This window comes from Anser cygnoides, chromosome 1 (genome assembly GCF_040182565.1).
Source record: "Anser cygnoides isolate HZ-2024a breed goose chromosome 1, Taihu_goose_T2T_genome, whole genome shotgun sequence".
Taxonomy (NCBI): domain Eukaryota; kingdom Metazoa; phylum Chordata; class Aves; order Anseriformes; family Anatidae; genus Anser; species Anser cygnoides.
In genome coordinates this window covers 83998019-84021215 of record NC_089873.1, presented here as the reverse complement: position 1 = coordinate 84021215, position 23197 = coordinate 83998019, and the positions used below count along the sequence as shown (strand labels likewise).

The 23197-nt window shown below is 35.9% G+C and overlaps 1 long non-coding RNA gene across 2 annotated transcripts; it reads left to right on the top strand.

Moving 5' to 3' along the window:
• The first annotated feature begins 1356 nt into the window (after positions 1 to 1356).
• On the top strand, positions 1357 to 22882 carry LOC106037350 (uncharacterized). Of its 2 annotated transcripts, XR_010833145.1 has the most exons (4): positions 1357 to 1565; positions 6438 to 6522; positions 20909 to 21023; positions 22326 to 22882. It is a non-coding gene; the product is annotated as an uncharacterized lncRNA (long non-coding RNA). The 2 variants fall into 2 exon arrangements; XR_010833144.1 differs by lacking the exon at positions 22326 to 22882 and having other exon boundaries at positions 1362 to 1565; positions 20909 to 21366.
• The last annotated feature ends 315 nt before the right edge of the window (positions 22883 to 23197 follow it).

Here is a 23197-nt window from a genome sequence, read left to right as displayed (position 1 = left end):
GTCTTCCTGGAGAGGATCTTCAGGGATTGTCTTCCCTAGGTCAGAGGAGAGGTTATCTTCACCTCCCAGTCATGAGCAGCAAGGAGAAAAAGGGAGGAGGTAGAAGAGAGGGGAAAAAATACTCAGAAGAAGAGGCATGAGAGGAAGGATGTGAAACTGAGCTTGAGGAATTAGTCAGGAAAGGGAATTGGAGGCAGGAACAAAATTGTTGTGCAATGTACATGATGCTAAGTTGTTAAACGGGAGTGGAAGTAAGGACAAGGGACTGGAAGGCATCAATGAAGTAAATTCAGAAGGCTTCCTGAAGATAGATAGTAATAGTAGTAGTAACAGCAGTAGATGTTTTGGGGTGTGTGAAATTCAGATTACTTGGTGAGGAGAGAAAAGGGGTGTCCTAGTTTCAGTTAGGACAGAGTTAAGACAGAAACATACAGGACAGAGGGAAGGAAAATTTAGGAATATAATAAGAAGAAAACCACTAAAGGGGACATGCAGGAACAAAGCATTCTAAAGTGAAAAACAAAAGAAGCTACATACCAAAGAGGAGGTGATGGACAGAGATAGAGCATTTCTTCTGTTTCTTGAGATGCTGCCTTTATTCTACATGGAGTTAAATAATTGCAGCATAATATAGAGTTATACCCTGGTGTATAGATGTAGCAAACCCTGAGAAGAGCATGTTGTGGAATTGTTTTTACACAACTTTAATATAGCGGCAATTTAGGATTTATTTTATACTTTTATGATAAATAACAAGTGTAGATTGTATCGTTTTTGCAGGGTCCTTAGGGAGGGTTCTAAATCCAGTTGCATGCTTCCAAAATTCCCCTTAGAGTGAATTACTCACTCTACTCTCTTGTCAGCTTTTGTCCACAGAAAAGCTTGTTCCTCAAGGAGTCAGCCCTGAGATGCACTTCCCCTCAGGGGTACCCTGAGAGGCATCCTGGCTCAAGGGGAGATTGAGGGTGCAGTCCACTGTGGTCCCTGGAAAGCTCAAAGGGCTTAGGACTACTTAGTTGCTACTAAGCAACTAGTTGCTTAGGACTACCATTCATAGGACTGTGAGACAACTGTTAATACTTTTCCATCCTGGCTACTGTTCAGATAAGGCAATTTTGGTATTTTTCATCAATTCTGCTATTCCCATACCTTCCAGAATGTACAGTTGTGGTACTCCCCAGATCAGGCTACTGTCCAGGCTGCAGGTTTGGAGATGCAATCAGGGAGTGCCTGCTCATACTCACCTGTTATGGACATTGTCCATTGACAATGGAGGACTGATGTAACATTAATCAATCTTGAACCATAGCTGACTTGGGGGAAAGGCTACCCCACCACAGAGATCAAGGGTTACAGCCTGCTGTGATCCCTGGAGAGCTCAAATTGGCTTTTCTTCAGTTGCTACAAGTTCAGGTCATTGGCTCATAGTCAAACTCAGGTTCCTTACCATGTTCTGGAACTCTGATGTGCAAGAAGCAGTCCCATCAAGGCCTACTGTGGTTTATAAGCCTGAGCAAGACTTAGATCAAGTGCGGGAGTATAGTGAACCCATCACAGAGCCAATGGTTGGTTTTAATGAGAAAGTTATGATTTCTAGGGATATCCAAATTTCTGTGAAACATCCCTGTACAGCCCTACCATATGCCATAGCAGTGTCATCCATGATCTTCCAATCACTTAAGCTGTAGGATTTAAAAAGCGTAGCCAGACTGTCAAAGTGGTTTCTTACAAACTTACAGGAATGGAAATCCGTCTGATTTGAAGGTGTGATTAAGTGAAGTTTTTGCAGTCACAGAAAATTGCTCTAGACCAAAACCTAGTTTAGGTCAAAACAGCATGAAATGTGGTTCCACCAGTGTAAATTTCCTTGTAAAGCACAGGTTCACAGACTTGTTTTATCAACAGAGGTGAAGCCAAAACTATTATAAAAAAGTCTCTGTGTGTGTGAATGTTAGGTATAAACCAGTTCACTAAGTGTCTGTGGTAAGCATATCTTTATGTTGTCTTATGTTATGACCAAATCAACAAAGTTACTCATCTGTTCATCTTTTAGCTGTTTTTTTTTTTGTTATTATTTTTTTTTCTTCTTAATTAAAGCCATTAGGGTAGTTACATGATATGACACAACTGTGTTTTCACTCCCATTTATAGGTAAAAAACACTGCTCACTTAAAGACCAGGGAGAAAAAAAATAGAAAAAAAAAATGCAATTATTTGTACATTTATGAAATGGAAAGTATTTGCAAGAACATTTTCAGATGATACTTTATTTTCCTTCTGCATTCTTCCATTTACATTGAGAAAGATTTGAATTTCACGTCCTTGGAAATCTGGTTTCTGGATTTGCAAGAATAGAAAAGTAACATTGTTTGGATTAGTAAAATTTCTTGAGCATAATAAAAAAGAAAAGTTAACTTCAGAATAAACCTGAAAGCAAGAAAGTTTAGCAGATGCCTTCCTAACTAATTCCTATTCTTAAGAATTCCTATTATGCAGAATTATTTTTTTCTGCTTTATTTATTTCACCAGGAAATATTTCTGCTTTAAAGAGGGCAGCACTCTCTTCAAATGACTTCAGCTTTTACCTAATGATCCAATAACTTAGTGATTGTTTGATGTGTGCATATTGTGTTTCAGTGGGAAGTTGCCAAGACTTTTATTGAGTGGTAATATTTTCCTCTTGCTGGTTTTGGATTTCTCTGAGGATCAGCAGTTAACACAGCATTTTCTGTTACAATTAAATTGAAGTGCCAGATATTTGTATTTCCTTCATTCAATTTTTTAAATTGGGTAATTCCTTAAAAGGCTATCTTAGTATAGTAAATGCACTACCTCTGTGAATGAAGTATGCTAAATGATACATGGATTTTTGCCATTAGGGCTTTGTACAAAAAACTTCTTACATCAAGTTTACATCCTAGCAGAAGTAATCCTAAATAGTAAGTTACAGAACAAACTAGTCTGCTGTTCACAAGTGCTAGGCTTGCTTACATACACAGAAATATCCATACACCAAAAATAACAGAAATATTTAGAAAATCCTTAAATTTAGATGACTGATCTTAAGTAACTATGAACTGGTCTGTGTTGTAGTTTGGTAAGCAGAATTATGTAGGTTTATACTGAAGATATCAGCTAGGGGGCTGTGAAAGTGATCAGTTTTAGTTTTCATTAATTCTTCTTCCACCTCTGAACCACAGTAATGGCAAGAGAATTTTGATTGCAGTATTTTTATACTCTAGTGCTAGTGACAGATTTTGAATGATTTGAGTAGGTGATTGTGACTTGATGGGGTCTGTTAAAAAAAGTTGTTGAAACATTGCAAACCTATATGGCTTAGGCTAAATTGCATTTTGTTATTAGCTTGTTTGTTTGCGGATTGTCTTCAGTCTTCAAGATTTGTTTCTCTGATGATGTAAAGAAGTATAGACTGCTACCCTCACCTTCATGGATTATGTCCTAGTTATATTGTACAGACCTTTTTTTTGAAATCAAGCATAAAACCCACCACAACTCTCCAGGTAGTTCAGAGCACTTGATTGCCAAAAACATAAAATTTCTGCAGAATGAAATATGTCACTGAGGACCTTTTCTATGTGAAACATGAAATTATAATTGAAAAAAAATCTAAGGTAATATTTTTTGATGTGGTTTCACCTCCCTGTGTATGGTTGTCCATAGAAAGAAAAATATTTAATAGATTAAATGCAAAAGACAGACAAAATATTTAAAACTTCTGCTTTTGATATGCCTTTAAAAGCACCACTGAGTGGGCTAGCAATTTACACACTAACACCTGGAGTCTTAGCACAGTCATCCAGTAGAGCTTATCAACAGATTCACAGAGAGCTAAAACCTAGAGAATAAAAAGCTCAGATGCAGTAAAGTACTACTGGATCAAAATAGAAAATAATCTGTAATCCTTGATAGTAAACCCTCTAATGCATGCTAAATGCTTTCCTAATTTTACTATAAAGGAGCTTGTTTTGGGACTGTTATCAAATTCTGACAGACTCTGATCTTTGATTTACTGTAATATTTTTAAGGCAATATAGATAGTATTTTATTATTAGGTTTAAATAGTGTATTTATGCACTGTTTCTTTTGGACCCCTGTGGAGCTTGTAGAGCAATTGTGTCAGATGCAATAGAGATGACCAGTAACAGACAGTCTTTAAGCCAATATTTTGTAATCTAAGTAGACAAGAAATAGTGGAACCAGAGAGAAGAGATAGTGAAATCTTATCCCAAGGCAGCAAGGATCATAGCCAAATAATCACTCAGGTTTCTTCCACATCTGTCACTGGATTGCTGGATTGGTAGGCCATATCACTCTTGAGGGATGATTCTTTGTTATAGTACATCCTGTTGTGCTTTGATACTTGTAGTCACATCTATAAAAACCTAGGTGCTGGGTGGAAATTTCAGTCTACTGTTGATTGGAAATTTAAGAAATATTGGAAGTAATTGACATCTCTTACTTTAAAACATGGTCACTTGTCTTGGATTATTTTTTTTTTTTGTGGGACTTGGTTTTGTCTTTCTTAGAAGAGGATGTAGTATTTGTAAATAATGCCTTGAATAAATTGCTTCTAGGCACATGGAATCAATGTGGTTGTTTACCACGCAAAAATTTCATTGCTGAGGAAAAGAGTGCTACATTTAAGACTGAAAATATGAAAAGGACGTAATTTTCATTTGTCTGCTAGTACAAGAATATTTCCTGCTGATTACTTAATTATGGATTGACTAGATCAGTCTAAAATGCTTTTATTGCCTAAGCACTTCAGTTTTGAAGATGAGAAAATCCGTTGGCAGTCTTGACAGAAAGAGGAAACATGCAGAGCAGAAGCATTGCTTGCTCCTCGTTCATCCAAGGTGACCAATTAAAGCATCCTATTTAGCATACTGAAACTAAGGAGTCAAGCTTTTTAATTTGTTAATGTTGCTATTAATTATGTATCAAGCATTGACAGTGTATTAAATTATGTATAGGATGCAAAGGACAGACACGATTCCTTCTGTAAGAGCCCGCAGTTTTAACTGTGGTAATCATGCAGACCCCACCAGTACATGTGAGCAGCCCCAGAGGAAGGTCCACCTTAAGAGCAGTCTGGGAACTTCATTTGTTTTATTTATTTAGAGGCTATTCTGGTGACACAGAATTTGCAAGAGTACACAGGATGATTGATAGTGTTGAAACCTGGGTATGTAACCTTACAAGGTTCTATGAGCTATGCGTTAGAGCTGATATGCAAAGGTGTCTGAAGGGAGGAGAGAAGCAAAGGAGATTTTTCCCTCAATTAGACAGAATCCATTATAAATTCACAGCTTCTAGACTAAACTATGACCCATATTGCTTTTTTTATGTGACAATATTTACATAAAGGAGCCAGGAGGCTCTCCTTTCTGTAGGAGACTACAGCAATATTTGAGGCTTCTAGCTGATCTTTCTTCAGTGTATTCTTGCACAGCAACTGCAGTTATTTCCTGTGATTGCCATGGGTACTTTCAATAACGGGTACCAAAAATAAAAGTTTGACATAGTGATATTTCCCTAACTGGTACCTGTAAACACTCATATGCATATATATATTTGCAGAGAAGATTTCTAAGCCGTGTGCATATGTGAATTAAATAAATGTATTTCTGGAAACAAGAAAAATAGTGTATTCTGAATTTCACTAAAGAAATGTCTAAATTCTTAAGCATAGACTATTAATTCTGATCAATCATATGCCTATGGTGTGAGACAATATTCACATTGGCAGATGTGGCCTTTTTGATACATAAGTATTATATTCAAGTAAAACATTTGAACTACAAGAATATCATACATTAAAATCTGTGTAAAAGTTACCATTCTGCACTTTACACCACCAAATTTAGTAAAAACTTACTTGGGTGTATATATTTTATATGTTTCTGTTTTAGTTCAAGTGTTGGAAGTGACAATAGATCATTTTATTTTTAATTACATTCATCCTTCTAAATTCTTTTCAGCATTATGTATCAACATGTGAGCAAAGTATACTGAATAATAGCATATGAAATGGTGTTACTCTAGATTACAGCATGGAAAAAAATGGGAAATGACTTCTGAATAAACGAGAGCTGAGAGAATGTTAGATTCAAAATAAACAATCTACACTTCAGTACAAAGCCATATTGATTGTAATATGTTACTAATTTTTTCACTTGCTGAAGATTTCTCCTTCTCACAGAAATTCAGCAGATTAGTAGCTGAAAAAAGCCGCATAAGTACTGTATATACTGGTTATAGGAGGAAATATACATAAATGACGATGAAGAACCAAGGGCCTGAATGACTGCTTGGTTTTAATTGGTCTGTTTAAATCATATTAAGCAGATTGGACCCAAGTAAAGGAAACAGTTCCATTAATTTAGGTCAAAGCCTAATGATTTTTGTTTTTACAGCACCAAGCAGTATCAGACCAACAGGTAGTCACAATAATGTTTGATGCATGATGGAGAGTACCACAGGATTTACAACTGTTACCAGGTAAAAATAGTAACGTATCCTTTATTTACTGAAATTATTTCTGGGATTCTTACTTCTAGGCATAAATCATAAAATCATGGAAACATAGAATGATTTGGGTTGGGAGGGACTCCAAAGATCATGTAATCATAGAACCATAGAATGGTTTGGGTTGGAAAGGACCCTTAACGATCATCTTGTTCCAACACCCCTGCCATGGGCAGGGACACCTCCCACTAGAGGGGGTTGCTGGGATGGGGCATCCACAGCTTCTCTGGGCAACCTGTTCCAATGCTGCACCACCCTCATCACGAATAATTTCTTCCTAATATCGAATCTAAACCTACCTTGTTTTAGTTTAAAACCATTACCCCTTGTCCTATTGCTACACTCCCTGATAGTCTCTCCCCATTTTTCTTGTAGGCCCCCTTTAAGTACTGAAAGGCCAGTATAAGGTCTTCATTCCGCTCTCTAGACCGATCTTCAACTTCCTCAGCCTCAGCCTGTCTTTGTAGACGTGCTCCAGCTCCCTGACCATCTTTGTGGCCATCCTTTGGACCCATTTTTACAAATCTGTGTCTTTCTCATGCTGGGGGCCCCAGAGCTGAACTCAGTACTCCAGGTGGGGTCTCTCAAGAGCAGAGTAGAGGGGAGAATGAAGGTGAAGTCTGGAACAAAGAGCTTTCAATAGAGAAAAAGAGAAGGTAAGTACACTGTGGAGCATATGGGGGATCTATAAATGATTCTTTAACAATCCCTTTAGTCACTTCAGACTTTCCATTTCCTAAAGGAAAAGTAGTGAGATACTGTGACAGGGGAATAAGGTGGAGAGGCAGGTTAGCTCTTTTTACCAACATTTTCATTTCTCAGTAGTGAAGTCTAGATAGGAAATCTTTCTTTTGGGTTGAAAAGTCAAGATCCTTCTTCTCAAAAATGCTAAATTTACCTTTTCTTAGAGTGTACTATAAATGTTACCAGCCTTATTTTAAAGCTCAGTAACCTAGATGTGGGATAACCAATTTCTGCACCCGGGGAGAGAGCCATACGGTTAGGGTCAGTGACTTTTTTCACGAATAAGCTGTTAAGTATCCAATTGTAATTATAAAGTTTTGATGACGGTTCATCTCTCCTATTACGGGGCTAACAAGGGGCAGAGATCCACCAAATAAAGAAAAAAAAATTCAATAATTTATGTAAGGTGAGATGCTCATATACCATGAATGAATTAGGAAGCTTATATGTTTCTTAAGTCATTCTCCATGAAATGCGTATAAGGTGGTTATAACCCCTTCCCAGAAGCTGCAAAATGAGTGGTGGATTCAGTGGAAAATACAAAATGAAAATATGAAATTAAAGCCTAATAATGCATGTGCACAAGGAAGGTGAATTAAAGTTACGCTGGTATCTCACAATTTTTGACTCCTTAACTCTAACATCCAGTTTTTCAGGTCCCATTCATGTTAGCTCAACTGTATAAGTATTCCACACCTTTGTTTATATACAAATTTAATGAATTTTTAGATACTTTTTTTTTTCTTTTCCTGGCAAATGTTTAGAAAAAGAAAGAAAGTAAATCCCAAGAATCTCATTTCATTATTGCACATTTTTTTCTGCCATATATCAACAGTTACGTCACAAGAGAATACTGTGAAAATAAACATTTAAAAGGGTTACATATAAAGTGCAAAATGTCTTTTGAAAAATTCTGTAACATGATTTTGTGTCTGATTTAAGACATGCGAGTGCCTTCTTTTCTCAACAGCAAAAACTCTCTGTGGAGAAAAGAAATGAAGACCAAATCAAACACTCAAATCTTTTTAGTTTGCACAGCATGTTACACTTCATGCAGAAGGAGCCACTTGAAATTCAAAACAGCACCTCATACTTAATCACCTTCCACACTGCACAGGGTGTGCTAACATTTGTGCTTATCTAAGAAGCAGTTACATGCATGGGAATGAAGAATTATTTGACACTTACTAATAAAAACTAATACCCATGTGGGTCACAAGACTGCAGCCAAATAAAAAGCTTCAAACTTTAAGGATTATCTTTTGTTTATAGGGACACCAAATTTTCACTGATGCATGAGTGCATCTGAAGACAGAACTGAATCCCCCATTTCAGAGAACTTCAGCGGACTAGCAATGTACAAAAAGTGGACATGATAGTTTTGTGTTGAACTGTGTGTAGCTAAGCTGATGTATTTTAGGTGGTCTTAATAGACGCAAGTGAGATGACAATCTGTAAACACAATGAAGAGTTAGAACCATTGCTTAATTTCACTGATTTAGTCATAATATTGGATCAAGTAACTCAAAGGGTCAAAGTCTCTCTTCAGAGAGAAGCCGTAATGGATTCAGTGGTTTCCCTGGGCAAAAATTAATTTGGATTAAGTTTGTAAAGCAAATATTGCCTGAGTATATGAAGAGACATGTTCTGACACTTTCATATAGTATGCATTTGAAGAAAATCAGTTAATTCATAACAATTATGATATATTTTTGTACATAATATTAGATTGTATAAATAGGAGCACAATAGATTTCTTTGGCAGTGGAAGATTGTCTTATGGGCAGTACATTTAATCCAATCAAGGTTAAAAGTCCAAATGATGCAATAATAGGTAATTCTGTCTCTTCAAATATCTGTGCATTGTCCAGCATCTCTGTGTGTTTTCTAAAGTTCCTTTCAATATCTAGTTTTCAGTAATTCAGCAAATGAATTGCATTTTCTTATATGCTTATTAAAACCTTGGAGGAAAATATCCGTTTCATACTGCACCTTATTGAAAGGCAAATATGGTCTTGGTCTTCTTACAGAACTCATATCTATACTCTTTGTGATTATCTTTAACTCAGTACAGATAAGAGGTTTTTGATACAATATATTCTATACTTTTTAATAGAAAATGTAAATGCTTATTCCTTAACAAAAGTGTCATTCATAACATTTTTATTTAATTTTCCTGCCAATTAAATCTATTCTTCTGAAGGATTTAATATATGCGGTAATTATTTTTAGTCTTGATTAAATCATTCTGAGCATAAAGAAGTAAGAAAGAACTTCAGCTAAGTTTTTCATACATCTGTATATCTTTCTGTCTCTTGCTCTTTCTGTGCATGTTTCAGGTCCTGGGTGGATTCAAGGTGATAAGCCCTTGAGAAAACCATAATATGATTATCTTGCAGAGAGGTGGTAGAATAAATAAGATTATCCATAACAAGCTTAGCCACTGATGAGTTCAAGCTGTGCTGATACAGAAAGTCCTGACACAATTGTAAGGTAGTAACAGAAAAAGTATGTGCTTGCAAAGGAAAGAATAGTGCTTGAACTATGAAACCTTCCATGATTAATGCAAATGCACCTATAGTCTATTATATGGAAGCTTCACTACATTTTCCAAACCTCTTTCATAGAATATTCAATTGCAGACTTTAAGTCTCTTAATGCATATCAACATCAATATTATTTAAAGTGTGAGCATTTTAAGCTAAATCAATTGATTGATTGTTTGATTGGCTTTAAGGATGTTTTAACATTTGTCTGAGTTTGGAGTTATCCCTATCTGTGTTTATGAATTAACAGTTTTGATGAATTACGTTGATATGATCAAGTAGGTTGTGACAATAAGCCTGAGTATGCAGGCAGTCTTCCTAGGCTGTGAAGACAGCTACTAAATGTCACCCACGCTAATCTTACTATAGGGACAGCCAGCATTATTTGTTTGTATTTTTTTAGGTAACATCTATTTTTGAGTTTCTTGTTTTAAGCCATCTTTAACTCCAGTAGTTCACACATGTTCCTTTTCTCTTCTCCAACTCCACTAAAATTAGTAAAAAGAATATTGCTGTGAAAATTAATCTAATCTTCACTGCTTAACTTAGTCTTTTGGATAAAGAGGAACACATTTGACAGATCTATCCTATAGACCACTGTCAAGTAACAAGAAACTCAGTTTGTTATGATTAGTTTTCTAATACTCCTGACATGAAAAAACAGCATATACAAAAATCAAAAGGTTTCTTCAGTATTGAAAGGAAGTATATAGTTTCAGTCAATATAAAACAAACAAACAAAAAATGCAAAGATTTTTTTTGTTTGTTTGTTTGTTTTAAATACTGGTAACAGAACCAGCTTGCTACAACTTGATTTCCAGAAGCTTGGTGTATAGCTTTTTTTAAACACCATTGGCTATTTGGTCATGTCATAGTGTAGACACTGAGGCTGGAGGCATTTTTGACTAAAGAATCCAGTTTTAGATAATCGGTTTAGAGCCTAAGAAAATCCTCTAGGTCAAGATAAAATCCATTTTTTTTCTAAATTATATCTGTTGTGGGAACTTATGATTTTAGAGACATTGTTACTTTGGGCTATCCACTGTACCAAGGAAGAAAGTATTTTAATTAAAAGAAGCAGTGTCTATACAGCTCAGTTGTAAGCTGATAACGAACAGAAAATATTTGTTTATTATTAATATAATACAGGTAAAATGCATAATTTTTATGACTCTGCAATTGAGGTATGTGAAATAAACATCTGTGAAGAAAGTAAAAGATCCAGCTAAGGAAAAAAAAAAAAAAAAGGACACATTGAATAAATTGATCGATATTCTGTTGAATTTATTAAATAAAAAACAGTATGAAGAAGTCAACAACTGAAAGAAGAGACCCTGATGATGTTGTATTACAAGTTTTATATCCTAGAGCTTCATTCTGTTACAGAATATTGGAGGAAATGTCAGAACTTTACATGTAGTTCATCACAAGTAGTTATATACTGTAAGGTTGTACTTAGCATACATCTAATTTTTTTTTCATTGATACCATCTAATTTAAATATAGATCATTTTGATTTCAAGCATCCTGAAGCTAGAACTCTTAGCAGTCTGAGAACAACCGTTACACTCTTAGCAGGGTGTAGCAAAGATTCTATTCCAGTAGTAAAAAGAAAGGGTTTTTGATTGATTAGATTTTTTTCTGTAGTATTTGTTTTCATTATCAAGTCTCTAATATATGTTAAAAACTATTGATCCTGCAGAGCCATACCTTTTTACATAGCTATGGAATTAACTTCAGTGTCATATTTTCTTTTTAATCCAAAGTTAGTTGTTATTGTTTTTCTTTTTCCCTCTCTGTTTTCCTTTTTGCTTTCACTTTTTCTTTCTTTTTCTTGATTGTGCTCAGGAAAGAACCACATGCGAATTCCTCTAGCATTCAATAGATGCATAAGGTAAAACTTTATTATTATTATTGCTTTTAACTGTCCTTTTAAAATTCTTTCTCTCAGTCTCATAAGAAACAAACTCTTTTTAGTAATAATACTTTTTTAGGACAAAAGTCTAGCAGAAGAGAAGCAAGTATAGGGGAGCCATTCCTATTTTGTTATCTTCCTGTGTGAACCAGGAAATGACACAATTCTTACTGTTTCTAAAGTGATACATAAATGTAAAAGCCTTTAAACAGTTTATAGTAGAAAATGAAGCATAATATATTCACATCTTTATATGTTCATATATTTTTGTTTAAAAAGGTATGCTGAAAGTGTATATCTCATATCCATATTTCATATGCAGTGATATATTTGCAGTTATGTAGTGCAAGTAAAGCCAGAATCAGACTCCTCTTGTTCAAAGGAACTAACAAGTTGCTGTTAGTAGACCACTACTGAGGCTTTGGACAGCCTGTTCATTAGTCTCTGCAGAGAAATACTTGGCCATATAGACAATCAACATCCATGGTGAGGTTACATAGCTGCCACCTGGTACTCTAATGAGATTGAAAGCAATTAAAAATAATTACCACCGCAAACTCATTAAAATTCTGTAGGTTTACTCAACTCTGGCCCTTCATAATTGCTACAGAATATTTTAGTGTACCTCAAAAATCAAAGTGAAACTCAACTATCATATTTTAAATCAGGAACTGAGAGAGAAAAAGAATCATGAAGGTTTATTTCAAGGAAGATAAGGTACTTATTAAATACAAAACATTTTGATAAGGTATTAAGGAAGTTAGCATTTACCTCTTACTGCATATTAGGGGTTTCATCATCTAAGCACATTTGGAAGTCTTTCTGGACATTGTTCCCAGGTTAAAATTTTTTGATATGTATGTACATATACACATTTTTTGGTCTTATGTTTTCAAAAGTAAAACTATCAGGAAGTTTTTAAGTTTTCAAGGCAACTTAACAGACAAGATAATGAAAACTTAATAAAGGAAGATAAAGCATATAACTTTCAATGCAATGGTTTCCATATTATTGTTTACTAGCAGTGTCATGGGAGAACTCAACTTTTTGTGGCATCTTGTGGGAGGCCCTTGATTTCAGTGACTATAGAAAAATAATTGTCTTTCCAGGTAGGATTCTGCTCTAAACAGCTAACCAGTAAGTGATGCCACTTACATGGCAGGAACTTTTAGAGACCAGTACATCTCTTTTTGGGGATCAGCCTAATGCCCTTTTGCAAATAATGCATTGGTGAGTTCATGAGGCTGTTATAGATAGCACTATATAAGATAGCACTAGATAACAACCTTTTATCCTAGCTCATAAAGACATTACCGGATCCCACTTCTATCTGCCAAAGTCAATCGCATACTCTGTGTTAAGTTCACTGACTAAACAAAATGGTTCTTTCTGGTCTGAAAAATATCTCCAAACATTGAGTAATGAGTGTCTTTAACTAGATCTCAGAAATATGGTGATGAAGTGAGTTATTTATTTTGATTTTTCTGTATTCTTTTTCTAAACATTTTAGCCAGACAGGAAGTAAAGAGAGCACAGCATGCATATACCATACCCTGCATATAGTGTGAGCCAGAAGTCAGAATCTTATAAGCAGTACAAACCTTGGAATACGCACACAGTCACAACTGGCAAACAAGTGATTTATGAAGACTTTGAAAAAGAGACAAATAACCTTTAATATCTAAAATATTTTGGTGCTGCACATTAATCTGAAGTTCTGTGTTATCTTCTGGGAGGCACCTAACTCCTGAGATACTGAGTGTCTGGTAGGATAAGGAATAGTTGCGCAAGGGAGGCAAATTAAAAACAATATTAGACAGATTGAAAGGGCAGGATTAGGAGTTTTGCCAACTTTAAAGAGTGCGGAGGCTGGCCTCCAGATGGAACTTCACTGCAGTCTAGGTGCAGACTTCCTGCATCCCCTTATGTGGGACACTGATTTTCTGTCCTTCAATTTTCTAAAGATATAATGTAGTAATGACCAACTGAAATGTGAGATAAACTGAAAAAGCTGCAGGTATAGTTCACACAATTCATCCTCTGTTATGGTAGAATTATACTACCATAAAGCTGCTGGAGGTATAACTGTAACCGAGGCAGTTATGACTGGGCTGTTTGCAGGGTTCTATACAAGAAATTTTTTTATTTTTTTTTTGTCTAGCCATATATTCTTATTTAATATTATTTGACAAATACTGTACCATATTATGAAGAAATGCTGTTATCTTAAATCAGAAGTTTAATACGACAATATTCAACTCCATAAATTTTCAGATTTTAATTCCTCACTGTCTTAGCCATAATTTTCTTTTACGTCTGCTTTCTCTTACAAAATAAATGGATCAATGCGTGTGCCAGAGGATTGATAATTTTTCCTAAAGGCTATCATCTATTTTTTCCCCATTTCACAGTACAATTATTAACGATGGCAATATATTTTTTATTTTCCTTTTCTTAGAAATGTGTCTCCATATTAGCAGAGACAAGTCGTCATACTGCAAAATCATGCTGTTATTTGTCATTACAGAGGACAATAGTAACATGTTATAACTGTGTATTTTGCTGTTGGTTATAGGTATCAGGTATATAACCACATGCTATGTTGTGGCAGCCAGGAAGACAATACAATGTATTTCATTGTTGCATGAGAATTTACAGCAATATGTACAAATTCAAAGAGTGAAATACTACGTTCTGTGGCCTTTTGTATTTATATTCAAAATGGTGCAGTTGCTGTGAGAGAGGACAACAACAAGAGCTGAACACTATTTCAGAGGTCTAATGAATTAGATTTTTTTCTTGTCTCTCTTGAAAATACTACATTCAGCAGTTTCAGCAATGGCAAGCTCATCTAATTAAATTAAGTGCCTTAGCCATCAGTGCCAACAACACTTCATAAGGCTTATGCACTAAAGTTTTCTGCTATTGCTAATCTGGCATGTGTCCCACACAATTTAGAGAATGACTATAAGATGCTATAAATACTTGAGTCACCCAAGGTAGACAGCAGGTTTCTGCATTGTGGTGAGGACGGATGAAAAATGTGAAGAGTTTTCTAGATTTGTACCTAGAATATTTTTCATCACCTATCCAAGAGCATTTTTCAGTTAATATATGGTCACTTTTCATTGCTTTTGTTCATCTTAAGATATAGTCACATTGACTGAAGTGGTATTTCTCTTGCAGCAAAGTGCTCCTCCCTGTCACTGCAAAGTGAGGAATCCATCCACCAGTGCACTGAAATGGTCCATGTTATTTTTTTTCCCCCAAAAAAGGGCAGCCTTACGCAAACTGCTTGTTGACAGTGATCCTTAGTCTGTGGAGTCTCTTAAAATATTCCCCAAATTGTTTGCACATGGATAACTGATTATTGGCATGACAAAAGAGTGTTTAAGTCTGGGCAATTTCTGGAAGCAATGCGACATAAGGGTCCATAGAGAAGAATAGTTGGTAGCAAGGACCTGACTTCCTCATCATATGGGTTTCAAGGTCAGAGAAGTCATCTGGACCAGACTAGTATCTGGTCCCCAGAACTGAAAGTCCCTTGGCATCCAAAACCCACCTTTAATTTCATTCCAAAAAAATTCCTTTCACCCTTTCCTGTTGCTTTCCACAGTGAGAATCAAAGAGTGGCTGGTGGGGATGACTGGAAGTTTTGTTTGAAAAGTGGACTTTTGATAATAACTAGCATGCTAATGCAGAGATGCCCACTGTGGACCACATTCCAGTGCCTGGGAATGCTCCCTGGAATTTTTTGAGGCAAATCTTGTTTTTGTGTCACTGCAGTTGTGCAGGAGCCTATCTAGAATGCTGTGTAAATAATTAGATCCATTGCTGTGTTTCTTTTGTTTGTGCCTTAGCTTGGCTACTTGTTACTATTCTAGCAGACTTCGTGGAGTCAAAACACCAGCTGTAAGGGAGAAAAAGAAAGAAAAGAAGTGAATATCTTGCAGAGAGATCTGTAGAGGGAATGCTAATGTTTTTACAGAAACAAGGATGAACCAGTCACTGCAGAACACCGACATGGTGTTCCTAACAAGGTTATTTCCTCAAGGCTAGTGTTAACATCAGATAGATGAATATTAAACTGTTGGGAAAAAAGGGGGCGGGGGGGGGGGGAGCAATTTAGAACAACAGAAAGTTTGTGAGTAGGCAAAAACTCTTTGGAAAGAGAAACTTTGGAAGGAGTCTCTCAACACCAGCACTACAGAATTAAGCCTCTGCAAGTTGTGGCTGAGAAAAGTGGACTTGCATAGAGTTTGAGAAGTAGTGACTGGCAGATTGAACTTTCCCTTTGCCTTGGAAAGCAGAAATCATGTCACTTCAGGAAGGAGCTGTTTTAGTTTAAGTAGCAGCTAGCAAAGATACCTAGAGGGGGATAACTTGCAAATATCAACTGAAAATTGGCTTGTCATATTAACACAGTTGGAAAGGATGATGCCACCCAGGATCCGATTAAAGCATCACTTATGTATCCAGAGAGAACTTGTCAGATCTGGGTATATCCATTGGGGAATACATGTAGATATAAAATACTATTTGCTTTATGGATGTGTTCAAGGGTAAGAAAAAATAGAAACAAGTGATTAAAATCAACACACGCTTTTTTTTTTTTTTAATCTGAAAGGAATAGTTATTGCATAACCAATATTTAGAATTTATGAAACTGTGAATGGCTTAATGAACTTAGAATTAAAAAGATTATCATGGTTATCCCAATTACAACTATTGTAAGCAAAGAAGTGAGAACTTATATTTGACAAATTCATACTGTAGCTGGCACATCACAATAGTATCAGGAAAGGAAACAGCAATTTCTCTAGCAGAGACACAGCACCAGCTGAGGCCAAAGTTGTGCCAATCTATGCCACATGGAAAAGATGAATTTTAGTTCTGCTTTAAGCAAAATGGCAGTTCTGAATATTGCAAGATGAAAATGCCAAAAAATCCCCACACAAAGCAGTTATAAATGTTTCATGGATGGCTGGGACCATCTCACATACAAGTTGAAAATAATTAAGATTTTAATTTGTTTAACTTGAGATTATCCCTTAAAAGTGAATGGGACTTTGCTTCTACAGATCATGAAAATTTCTAGAATCATACCAAGTACCTCCCCATTAAGAATAATACCTGTTTTGTGGGCTTTTGAGCCATTTTATGCCACTTAATAGGAAATATAGAGAGCTATGACCTCAAGCCTAATAATGTCACTTTGCACTGCTGGAAAAGGATAACTTCGGTTTAGTATTTAATCAGAAAACAAATTCACCTCTAATAGGAAGCCCAATGGGGGAAATGAGCAGATTGACCCCAAGTCCTCACTGAGTTCTGTGAAATTTTAATGCTGTGGTCCTTCTCTTGAACCCAACATTCAAAACTCTACTAGAAAAAAACCTGTATGTAACACAGTAAAAATAGGTGGGAAGAAAGTCTGTCTTCTGTGCTGTGAATAAGCTGTGCTAAATACCAAATCCAAGCATCAAGAAACAACATGGAGAAGGTCTTCCTTGTATTATCCTGTTTTATTTTTAATTGAAAAAAAAAAGGAAATCAAAATTAAGGAGGTCTAAGGCAACACCAAGTTTTCGGTATTAAAAGGAGAAATATCAGAGGCACACCAATTCGGCTTTAAGTTTCATTTTACTCTTAAAAAACATACACAGATAAATTGTTTGTTTCATAAACAGACAGATGCTACTCATTAAATCTAGGAATAGCCCAGGAAGCCCCATATAAAATCTTCCATTTGTCTATTAGTGAACCTAAGTATTTGGTCTCCCATAACTCAGAATACACAAGTGTGAGCACTCACAGCAAAGAACTGTTAATTGGCTTCAATTTCACCATACAAGGTTACTAGGCATTTGGGGGACACTGCATGATTTGTTTACTTGGTTAGTCTCACCTAATTTAATAGAGCTAAGCCAGAGGGTAACATTTTACAATAGCAATATTGAGAAAGGTCAAGTGTCTTACTTTAGAACTCTTCAAATTCCCATAAAGATATTTTTTAAACAGTGATTATCTAAGAAAGGATTTAAGCATAGATCTCTAGATATTGGATCATGCTTAAAGTTAATAAAACTTGATGCTCAAAAGTAAAAAGAGAGTAATGTTATTAAAATGAAAAGGAGGGAAAATCTGCTTTTTTCACAGTAGTTCTCCCAATATTTATTGAGAATGTTAAAACATAATAACCACTTTTTTCACTCTCCAAAAATGCAAATTTTCCTCCAAAAAAGGAAAAATATAGTCATGCTATAAGTACACAGGAAAAAATACAAGCATGCAATTTCAAATAAATATATTTATTTTAAATATTTTTGTCTCTTTTTGTGGTTAGTTCTAGTATTTATTTATTCTTAGGCTGGATGCCCTAGAACATAAATCTTTGCTGTGGAAAAGCTACACAAAAGCTGCAATGCTGTTAGAACAAAAGTTTTGTTCCTTGTATGTTCTTTTTCTGCTGGTTTACCTTGTTGAATAACTCAGTTATTCTCTGGGGCTTCAGGCTTTCTAACCTGGTCATGGAAAATTATGAATTCACAGCATGTAGCCAACTTCTATAAAGAAGCCCACAGATTTTGGGACTCCAGTGGAATATAAAGGTTAGAAAAGAATATAAGTCTATCATCCATTCATCTGTTTTCATGAGTGGAGGGAGCTAAGCTCTTTCACCATTCTCATTGTTCTTCTGTGTACCAAGAAAGCATGTCCATGTGCCAAGTAACTGGCAGGGAACAGAGCTCAGAGTTGCTCAAGAAGCAATACAAAAATATGGTAGATTTTGACAAGTCTACATAAAACCTCCTGATGGTAAATCTCTCCTAAAAAAATATTTATTTTTTTATTAGTAACAAATTGCTGTTACAGCTTTGAAATATGCTATTGAATTTGAAGTTCTGTAATGAAGGCTATTGTGCTCTTAAATGCACAGATCTAGAGATCAGACATTATCTAACAGTTTTAGAGAAATCTGGGAGAGTGTGAAGTATGAGAAGTGTGTATGAAGTATGAGAGGATGAAGTATGGGAGTATGAAGGTATGCTATAAAGTGTCAGACTACTTTTGCAGAAAACGGTCACTGAATTTTTACTTTCTGAAAGGAGAATACAACCACACTTTGAGAAAGCATATCATTAACAGTTTTGGATAATCATCCAAAATTTACTTCAAATACTCAAATAAGGAAACTTTTAAAAGATTTCTAAATCAATACCTATTTTTTCCCTTACTTTCCCTTTATTTATGAATTGAATAGACTTGTGTTTGATATCAGGTTACCAGCTTAGCTTCTGCATCCCCTTACTGCAGAAGGACTTCAGAATTTCAGATTTAAATTTACCCAGGCTCCCCTTCCTGCCTCACTTGATGGGACCTGGCACTATATTGTAAAGGGTTTATTAATTTTATTGCATAATATGAAAACATGCAACATTAGAACTTCTCTGCCTGAGACATCAAACAAACACATTACTGCAGGGTAAGAAGTTACTGTGTGCTGGCAGGTCCACAATAAATATCTATTTGAGTGCTCTTAGCCTGTGGCAAATGCAACTTAATTTAAGTTAGCATGAAAAAAGGCTAAGCAAACTCAATTTATTTTGCATTTGCCATGGGCTAAAAGAATTCACAGTGGACAGTTACTGTAGATCAGCTGCTGAGTTTGTGAAAGTGATTCTTTTGTCTGTTAGGTTGGTGTGAAATCAGAGAGCTATCAGGATAAAAATCTGTAATACTGGTATTGCATCATATCAATATCCCAGTAATCTATTAAGTCATCCATCCTCAGTAAACCTAGGGTGAAATACTAGACCAAATGAATTTGACACAAAGGAAAAGAGATGTGGAGAGGCATTGTTTGGGGTGGACATTGTTCACTTTTTAAACTGCAGTCAATATTTTCCCGAGTAACTCCTATATTGCCAAGCAAACGTAAGAAAACAAAAAACAAAGACCGTACTTTTATCTTTCCAAGTAAAATTTGACTTGTAAGTATAATGAATGGGACTGTGTAAAACACCAACTCTTTTTCACTGGATGTCAGTGCAAATGTACCAATGATAACAATGTGAGCAGAAGTATGTTCCTTCTCCCTGTCTGTTCCTTGTCTCCTCTCAGTTTTACTCAGCTGTGCACAGCAATTCAAATCTGCTCTTGAAATTGTAGCATTCTGGAGTGTGATAATAGGGTGGTTTTTGCTTTTCTTGCTCACATGTGAACATAAAGTACATTTCCTAACAGAGAACTTATTTTATAGAATATTCTATGGGAAAATTCTGCAATGTGAGGCTTTGCCACTTCATAAGGGGCAAAAGTAAAATAAGGAAAAAAAAATAGAGATAAAGGAGGATTTCTGGCTTTATCAAAGCTAATGGCTAATTATTAAGGCTTTCAAGAGGGAAAGAATGTCTCCCTCAATTTTCACATATAGTTTTTTTTTTTTTCCCCCAAAGGAGAAAAAAGGCATTTTCCAGTGCGAACATAGGGCAGAAGTCACTGCAGAAAGTTTGACGACTGGTGCCATTAGAAAATGTCAGACTGTGAATTCATAATGGTGCTTTTCACTCTTACCATCTACTAATCAATACATTTGTTACAGAGTTTCTGAGCTGCACATTATATAAGTGAGGGGTAGCATGACTTGGGCTACGTAACGTCATGTTTGAAAAGCAGGTCTATGACATGTTTCTTTGCTGACTGCCAAACGATTCTGCAGCCCATTCTGCTTTCCTTTGGCATGGGCTACAAGAACTACATTTCCATTGGCCCTGCCAAGGGTATATCATGACACTGAAAGATCTTCATTTATATGGTGGACACAGTTATACTCTGTTCAGATTTCAAGCCAATCAAACCTGAGCCTTTTCTGGTCTGGAAGACAACAGCATCATTAATCCAAAGTTATGAGACACAGTAGAGTGCACAGGATATTATGTGAAACTTAGTTTTGTACAAGCAGAGCTGACCAGAAAATAGAAAGAAATACATGCACTTCTTGAGTATAGGCAGATGAAGACCACTGGGGCAGCCGCCTTCAAGACTATTATGGGTACACTGTGATGATGTGAGAGGAGTCTGAAATTATGGCCAGCATAGTCAATGTCTCCTTGTTAGACTGAAATGAGACTTGTTTTGCCTTCTCCTACAGCCTGTTAACTGCAGACTTGTGAGCACTGAGTGCTGGAGCCTGGCTGAAGACTCTTCAGGCACCTGAGACTCCTGGGTCAAGGCTGGAAGCCCCTCTAGAAGAGGAGAATATGGAGGTGGATCAGTTTGATATTTTGGTTTAAACAGGTCTATCATTCCTAGAGGAATAATGTACTGTGTATGTCAGCTTTACTCCAGGCTTAACAGAGAAAATACAAATGTGATTTGAATGAAAGAGAAGAATAAGTGGTTACAAATTAAAAAAAAAAATGTAGAAAAATTGATGAGATGCAGTCTCCAGGGGGTTCTGATTTCCTTGTCTATTTCTGAGCAGTAACTTGGGTGCAGTCTTGGTTGAATACTTGGAAGAAATGACTCACTTATCAGTACCTTGGACATTGGAGGTTGCTAATGAGGCAAGGATGCACCCTCTGGGAACCTGTCTCTTACATTCTACCCAGAAGGTGAAAGCAAGAAAATGTGTGGGAAGGGCTCACAACTTTCCTTTTAACTTACAAGTCCCCCTACTTAATTTTTCATCTTTTTTTTGTTTGTTTGTTTGTTTTTGGTGTGTGTGAAATTGCTAATAGGCCCTTTCCAAACCTGTCAGATCACTGTGCTTTGCTATTGAAGGTTCTTTGGGATGTTGCTTTTCTACTTAGTTTATTACCATGACTGGATTTCAACTATAACTACCTTCATAGATGTCAAAAGCTACAGTATCTAAATCTGGCTTTGCAACCTGTAACAAATCCCATACCCGAAATGGGGTCTATTATGCTACACTTTCAATTATCTTTCAACTTGTTGTATATTCATAGAATCTATATGTAACACGAAAGAGATTTCAGGGAACAGGACATTGGCTAAACTCTCATTGTGCAAATGTATTTGATAATTACACGCAGAGCAAATTTTCAAATTAACTGATAACAGAACAGATACTTGAAAGCTTTAGATGTCAGTCTGCTGCATACATATTGTATGTAGAGCATTAGAAACTAAAGGAGATTTTAAATTCTAAGAACAAAAAGCTAACAAGAATTATGGGAGAGGTTAAGAAAATGAATGTTGACTCTCATCTTCTGAAAAGCTGATAGGCGACTTAACTGCTGGGGTGCTTTAAACTAATGTGTGTAAATTATGTTTGAATCAAAATGGCTCAAATTCTGCCAGCTCAGAGAGTGGGCAAAGCTGCTTCAGCCTTCTGGATCTAAGCCTTGGAACTAGAGCAAGCTTTTAATCACTTTGCCTTTCTGTTTCCTCATTTGTAGAAGGGTAGCATTACTTACATTAAAAAAAATCGTGAATAGTTACTATGAAAGAGCAAAATATTCATTGCAAAAGATTGTCCTATCCAAGAAAGAGAAGCTAACTGCTAGACTGTTGAGTAATAGTAATTTGTTCTCTTTTTGCAGCTATAAAGTTCATCATTCAGCCTGTGACAGCTTCAGTGGGTTGTAGACGGTTGCATTGGAACACCCATAAATGAATGTTTAGGGCACTTTCCTGTAAAAACAGATTCTCCTGAAGCAATAACGACTAAGTGCTTTACATCTCAAAATGAGCGAATAAGCTATTTGTCATTTGAAATGAAGAACTGTTTGGGAACATAATCCTGTGACTGGGTTGAGGGGTTGGACATGGAGGGAAGTGCCTTGCTGCAATTAAATCAGAAGTTAAGGAAAAAAGGGGAAAAAAAGTTAAGTAACCTTCCCTGTTTGAAATTTTCTGTAAGAAACCAGGAGGCTGGTTTCACTTTTTGTAGGTTGCTTTTTGCAAATTCCTCCTTATATGCCTAAGTAATTTCAAGTAGTGTTTAAGAGGCTCTTAATGAAAGTTTAGGCATACAGTTTGAAGTTAACTGTTAAGACAGTCAAACTACTGGTTAGTCATGATGACCAAGTTCTATTGTGTCTACAAAATGGGAGAATGTCTAATAATTCTATGTATTTCACCTATATTTCTTCTGATAGCTTGGTAAAAGTTGCTGACAAAGGCAGGATACCAAAAGAGATGATATTCAAACCCGATCTTGTATGATTATTGTGGTGTGTCTGATTAGGCCAAATAGACAAAATGCAGCTTCTGGCCTCTAATAACAACCCTAGCTGGCTGGAGGAGCAAAAGTGAGTTACTATAGTACTTGGTTAGCCTGATGCTGCCCTAGAAAGGAAAAGTGGAAATTTTGGAGTAAATGAGACAGAACACAATAAACTGTGCTGCAGAGGAACCCGAATTCTACAAAAAAAAAATAAAAAAAATAAAAAAAATAAAAATAAAAATAAAA